Below are 7,629 nucleotides of genomic sequence, written 5' to 3' on the forward strand. Positions count from 1 at the left end.
CCATAAGTAAAAAAAAATAGTAGTAATAGCATAGGAACTATTTATTTTCTTTTGGATTCATGCAATTTTATGGGCAGGAGTAAGGACAAGGAGAAAGGAGACTAATGGAAAAGGAGAGAAAGAAATGAACTCCGTCAGCCTGTTCCATTAAATTTAATGTACCTTTCAACTATCTGGGTGATTTGGTGGCATATACCTAGCATAGGAGTTGAAATAGGAGTTTCATATATATATACAGAAAAATCCATGAGAAAGCTTATTAATTAGATATAGTTACATCGTGCCATCAGATCTGCAGTAACTTCATTTGGGAAGTTATCCACTGTGCTGATCATGAAAAATTAGGATGGTTAGAAAAAATGCTTGGGATTTCTGTTTTCTGGAGGAATATATGCAACTCTTACATCAAGATTCAGAGGTAGGTCTTCTGGGAAGCTGAAAGTAACACTTGGTTCCTGTCAGCCTGTCTGCTGGTGTGTTCAGCTGCATGAATAGAACATGAACTTGTTCAAAGCAGATTCACTTCCAAATTCTAACAAATATTTGTAGAAAATCTTTAGTCTTGTTTGCTCAGCTCTACTTAACATTCGCTGCAGTATAACAGAAGATATCCTCAGAGCTGCAGAAGTTATTAAATCACAAGAAACTAGGAAGAAAATAAAGAAGCAGCTGGTGAGGGTAAAGTCATTAAAAAAAAGAAAAAGGAAAAAGCTCATAGAGTGCTTATTGGAACTTACTGCTGCTGCATGCCAATTCTGAGGGAAATAAAGAATAGAAAATCATTTTGGAATTGAATGAGGTTCTGGCCTGAGTTAATGTTGATACAAAAACCCAAATCCATACACTGCAAGAAGGATCTATCAAAAAGGAAAGGATAAATATCAAGTAGGAAAAAGACCTCCTTCATTAATACACTCATTACAATGGACTTCATCAATCCCTAGCCTAACTCATTTCTTCCCCAGGATACAGGGCCTCACTGGCTGTCATTCTGAAGCAGTATGCCCTCCTTTTTTCTTCAAACTGTGGCTTGCAGCTGAAAAAAGACTGGGTGGAAATAAGAAGGAGATTTAAGTCCACATGACAAGTCAGCTCTGTGGTTCACCCTGAGAGCTCCATACAACAGCTGGAGAAGCTTTTCACTGAAAAATATACCAACCCATGTTAACAGGCAACATAGACGAGATGATTTAACAGTTCCTTTAATTTGTACCCAATTTTGTCATTCTGTGAAAATACTGTATTAGAATAAAAAAGGCTTTGGATGTAAGAACTTCATTCATGATTTTTGTTCTAAATAAGTTACGTATTACTTTTTGCTTTTCATCCAGCCTGCTCTGTTTCCCACCCTACAGACAATACAACAATGGGAGTTTTTGTTATATTGACCATGTCTGCCATTTCTGGGGAAGTTGTTGGCTGCTTCCTGATTTGGGTGATATACGACCAGTTTTCTTTTCTCCTCTCCGCTCCACTTTTCACTTTTCCTTTCTTATTCACTGATGCCTAGTTCTTCTCCACTTTTGAGAATGTACTGATGCTGGTTCCAGCTGCCTTTGGCATTAACTTCACAGACCTTTCTCATCAGCTTGCTGGACCCCAGTGCCCTTGTCATTCATTGCTGTTGCTTTTGTCACCTCTTCCATCTGTTTCTGACAGGAATAAGTAACAGGACTAGATCCTAAGAAGATCATTGCTAATTGTAATTTAAGCAAAAAATGCTGGAAAAGTATGACAACTGTGTTCCGCTACAAGATATTTACACAGAGGAAACACAAACTATTTATAAACTATCATTGGGCCTGCACACATGTAAGGTGTTAGTTCTGTGTTCTTCTAGTGTTTTAACTATTAATATTAATCAATTTATCGAACACATTTTTGACAAGTAGAACTGGTTGGGAATTTTTTTCCCCCCACTATGTCAGATATTTTTGTCAAAATACCAACTGTTTTTTATCAAAAAAGTGGAAACCTTTAAACCTTTTCAATATCAGACAAAAACTATTTTGGGAAAAATCTCCTTCTGCCCCCACCTCATCCCATGTCCTCCTCCCCAAAATATCTTTAAAAACATGGCCAAGCACCAAACATTTTCTAGATTTCAGTTTTTTTAAGCGGAAACAAACAAACAAAAAAAATCAAGAAAAAGAGTCCCTTTGGAAAAAAAATCACATAGCCAGGAAGCCAATTATGACCAAAAGAGTTTCAACAGAAATAAATTGCCTATCCCAATTAACTAGTGAAGTGATTGATAGCCATGGCAAACTATTTATAGGTTCCTGACCTAAGTCTCACAAAGATTCACTTCTATCCTGAAAAATAACTTTTGTGAAATGATGGCTGGTGGGGAATTGGTATATTGAGAGATTTAATGGCATACTGGACTTGCATGATTAGATTCGACTCCCTGGAAGATACCAAAATGAATCAGCAGGATTCCTATGAATTTTTGCTGCATCTCTGGGATCCTGGTTCTGGTTAGTGGTTTTATTTATGGAATACTGGTAGCTTGAAATACAAGAAGGAAAGAGATTATATTTAAAATGTAGAGCTCTGTCTTGTTTTTCCTATGGTCCGACTTTAAAAACATTTTGTAGAATAAATCACACTATCTAATAACTCAGTGAAGCTTTTTAAGAGGAGTTTTAAGAGTGTATCAAGGTTTTATTGAATTGTGTTATCTACCATTTCAAATCCTCTTGAAGTTAGATACAAAGAATAATAGCTATATATTCAGTCTGAAGACTCTGAAGATTTTACTGACTTTGGATTAACAGAAAGATGTTCAACTATCAGTGTTTAAGCTTCACCTCTCTGTCAGTCATTCCTGACAAAGCCAAAATAAGGTACTAATGGCAGTGACTGTACAGATGGTAGTTTTTCATTAGTTTAGGCAGAATGTCAATTAAAAAGGTATTGAGATAAAGAAACAGCAACCAGATTAAGTTTATACTTCTTCATGGATGATAAGAAAATCCATTTACGGGTTCTATTTCACTCTGAATATACTATCCAAGGTAAAGTCCTCTTATATTATAGCTTTTAAAAGATTACTGTTGGTTTTGGTAAAGATTTAATAACTATTATGTCATAAACGTGGAAGATCTGTTTTAGTGCTTAGAAGAGTTATTTTTACCTAAAGCAAATATAAGGAAAGTAATTTTATATAGTGAAATTAATTTTAATTTAATTTCATAAACTTTCTTAGGGATATTACCATTTAGTACCTTTTCTACTTTGAATAAATATTGTTTTCCCTCTCTAAAAAAAATGGCAAAGGCCAATTAAAATAAGAAACAAAACCAGTACCTTTTTGTCTGTTTCTGCAGGTTGCAGACTGTGTGGGTTTTCCATTTAAGGAAGGTGTTTCATGCTGAGAAGTTTTATTGCTATGTCCTGATATTATTCCTGAGTGTCTTTTGAAAAGAAATTTTGGACACCTTAGCAGGAGGTGTAGGCTTGCAGCTCACAGGGTACCTATACACGTGACAGATCTCTGTTGAGATGTGTGCCAATTAACATGCATTAGAGCACACTTGATTAACTGAGTCTGCTGTGAATCTGATGGAGGGTGTTAATTAGTACACCCCAGCATCCTCTGCGTTATGTGTATTCAGCATCCCCACATTTCAAAATGGCAGTGGGGGCACTTTAACTAAAGCTTGTCAAATGAGCTTTAGCTAAAGCACCTCCACCACTATTTTGAAGAGTGGGATAGCAAGTACACATGATGCTGTGTGCGCTTTAATTAGAGTGGCTCTCAGAGCCGCCCTAATTGAAGCGTCCCCACCTCCACCCCAGAGCCCATGTATAGATACCCACAAGTAGCAGAGAGCAGGAGATAGAACCATGGTGGAATTAGGGTAGAGCAGGATTGTGTATCCCCACTGTTATATACTCATTCTTTCCTCCCAATGTTTCTTTGGGATAGTAGGTTTCAGAGCAGTGGTGTAAGAAGCAGAGTTGGTGCTCAGGGTGAACCCTATGGGAGAGCTTGGGTGTATGTGTGTATGCAGTCCTAACAGTGGAGGAGGGCACCTGAAGAGCCAGTGGTGGGGGACAGGGATGCCTTAGCTATGTCAGAATGCCTGAACAATCCCTGGCTGGGCTGCTGCTGCTGCTGCCACCACATGCTCTGCCCACTCCAGCTGTTGCTCTCACAGAAGCAGCAGGAACCAGGGACTGTTTTGGGGCCCCCAGCATAGATATGCTACTGCAGCACAGATTCTGTGGGGGTGGGGGTGATTCTAATGTCCTATCTAGCTTGACACCCCAAGGTATCCCTCTCACCCACCCCTATATATGCTACTGTTTCAGCTATAAGGTGCCTGGGACAGGGTGCAGTCCTCAAAGGCATTGTTTCAGGCTCTCTTGCATGATTAGCAGGTTTCAGTTACTTCAGGTTCCCTTTTTCTCAAGTTTTACTTGGCATCCATTTGGACTGAAAACATAACTTTAATGCAAGCTGAGATTCTGATTTCATTTTATGATCCTAGGGACTGCAGCCCGAGGCAAGGTATAGAGCTCTACGTGCTTTACCCTACCCTTGACTTCAAAACCGGCAACTGATCTCTTTAATTAGCCTTGTTCCATTGCAGACTGAATACAATTCAGTTTCACTGCTGATGACTGTAACACCTTCCCCCTTTCAAAAACTCCTACTACTGTCTTTGGGCAAACCATTCATTGAGAGTGTGCCTTTGAGGTACTGAATCCTTTCTACTGTTCCTGAATTGGTTATGAATAAATTCTGAGCAGATGATTCAGATCTTTTTGTATGCTAATACCTTCTGATTTGTGGCTATTCTGCTGAACAATGTTGCTCATAGTAGTAATCAAGAGATCAAAGAGCAAAATATTGCATATAGGTTGGTGGCACACTATCATTTTAAGGCATGAGATACTACAAACTCCCTGCTTCTCTTATGCTGTTTATGCTCGCTGATGGCATGAGTCACATTATGCTATTTTTAATAGCTTTCTCACCCTTCTGGAATGAATTACATGCTTGCACAGCACCAATGGTAAACTAGGATTCATAGCTATCATCATTATTAGCTTAGTAACATCTTTAACAGAGGCATAGCTATTTGTATTCAGTGCCAATGAATCAATGGCTATATATTTGATAAATAATTTGTGCAGAGGGACATCAACATAGCATCTGAAGAACAGCATATACTAATCCTGCAAAAGCATTTCAGTTTCGGATTCGAAGCTAGCATGGGTTATGGCTATTGAGATTGGGGATATGCATATTACCAGTTAGTTCTTCCTGATAACCATTTTTTGGAGTGAAAATTTCAGAAGTGTTTTAGGGCCTGAATTATACATAGTCTAAAACAGCTGCAGCATCCTCATGATTTCAGACAGTTGACTTGCTCAATGATGTTAGGATCTTTGTTAGTGAGCTACAGGCAGTGGCACATGCAGGCCACATGTATATGTTTACATAAGTTAAAAGAAACCTACTTCGCACAGAGTAACATATAGGCAGGGATTTATACATACTGTTGGAATCCATCTTCCATCACAGATTCATGCAATAGATGCTAAGCTTCTATCAAAAATAGATGTGAATATAAAATAATGTTTTAAAGTATAAACAATGGAGCACTATCTCCATGATACTGCAAGTGGATAACCTGGAAGAATACCTGAACTACCATCAGTCTGCTAACTCTGAACTCGAAGGAGGTAGGTCAACAATCTTGACTCTTTTAGTACTGACTAGAACAGTGGTTTTCAACCTTATTTGACTCAAGGCACCCCTTGTAAGATTCAAGAGCACACACCAACTGCAGTCTGATGAAGGGTTTTTAAACCCAAAAGCTTGCTAAGAAAGAAACATTTTCAACTACTTAGTTGGTCTAATAAAAGGTATCAGATTTATCCAAAGAACCCTGTCTGCCTCTGTCCTTAGACCAACACAGCTACAACCTAGACCATTGTTAGATTCAAGGCACCCTTCAAAAAAAGCCAATTCGTAGCTCTCATTCAGATCTGGACTATAGAAGAATAATAGAGCAATTCTTCTATTTCAAAGAGCTCACAACAAGTCAGAATGATTTTGACACTATGAATTCCTGTTTGAAATCTCTGGGTTTATCTTGTGAATCTTGCATACCTAGTAGTGCTAGTGTAGGACCTAGGAAAGTGAGGAAAGTGGGGCTGAAAGGAATTCAGTCATCTAGTCCAGCACCCTGCTCAAAGCTGGATTTTCCCTGACTAAACTATCCCAGCCTGTCTAACCTGCTCTTGAAAATTTCCAGTGGTAGAGATTCTACAGGTTTTCTAGGTAGCCTGTTCCAATGCTTGATCACCCCGATAGTCAGAAATTTCCTCCCAAGCTCAAGCCTCAGTTTCCCCAGCTGTGGTTTTGAGGTCATTGCGCCTAGTCCTGTACTCTATAGTAGGGCTGTGCGAAACAGCAGTGTTCCGCTTTGACATCTGTTTCAACATTTTGATGGAACAGTGTTTCGTTTCGAGTTTTGTTTGGTTTCAAAAACATTGTTCTGTTCCATTTTGTTTCATTGAAATGGTTTTGCTGTTTCAATGTTTTGGCCAGGCTGGGGAAGACCCCAGTGCTGCGATGGGGTTGGGGAAGCTGGGCTGAGTTCCCTTCCCCAGCCCCATCACAGCCCTGATTCTCCTCTGTCTCCCGCCACTGACTGGGTGCTTCAAAACTCAAAATGTTTCAAAACTTTCAAAACATTTTGACTGCCCTTGTTTAATTTTGAGGCTATTTTGAAGCCCTTTGTTTCATTTTGATTTCACTGTTTTGAGCTCGAAATGAGTCAAAACAGTGTTGAAATGAAACAACCAGTGAAATTTTGCACAGCCCTACTCTATAGCCAAAAGAAAAGCCAATCTCCATCCTCTCTGTAAGTGCCTTTTAGGTATTTCTAGACTATTATCAAATCACCTGTCAAGCCTTCCCCAGGAACATGGCTGGGATGATTTAGTTGGGGATGGTCCTGCTTGGAGCAGGGGGTTGGACCAGATGACCTCCTGAGGTCCCTTCCAACGCTAATTTTCTATGATTTCTATGAACTGGCGCAGGAAGCTGAAAAGGGAAGTTCCCACTTCTATAAAGAAAATGCTTGGGGTTAGGGTCATAAGTCCATGGGCTAAGGAGAAAGGAACAGGTACAGGTAAATACACATTAACATTAAGGTACCTACACTTAGGAACTAGGTAACAGGTAATAAACAGTAACACTCCGGTGACTTCACTCAAGAACAGGTAACAGATAGTGAGCACTACCACTGTGGTACATGTGCTCAAGAAACCTTAATCCTTCCCACACTTTCAGAGGTGTTTCAAGCTATCCTGTGGTCCTGAGGGCAATCAGTTACCATCTGCATGTGTTGTCTCACATCTGAGTCTCGCTGCTACAGTCCGTAGTCCCAGCTCCATCACTCCACAGGGCTTTTCCCTCTGCTGCTGTACCCTGTGCTTTGCTGCTCCATCCTGTGCTCTGCTGCTGCTTCCTACTTCCTTCCCCTTAGTCTCCCTGCCTCCAGTGTCTCTGAGGGTTGTAGTCTACATGCAACCAGCACAGGTCTGCAAGACTCTTCCTCTAGGGCACTTCTGGGAGTTATAGTCCAAATCCAGCCAGCAGGA

The sequence above is a fragment of the Alligator sinensis genome, unplaced genomic scaffold (genome assembly GCF_000455745.1).
Source record: "Alligator sinensis unplaced genomic scaffold, ASM45574v1 scaffold340_1, whole genome shotgun sequence".
Taxonomy (NCBI): domain Eukaryota; kingdom Metazoa; phylum Chordata; order Crocodylia; family Alligatoridae; genus Alligator; species Alligator sinensis.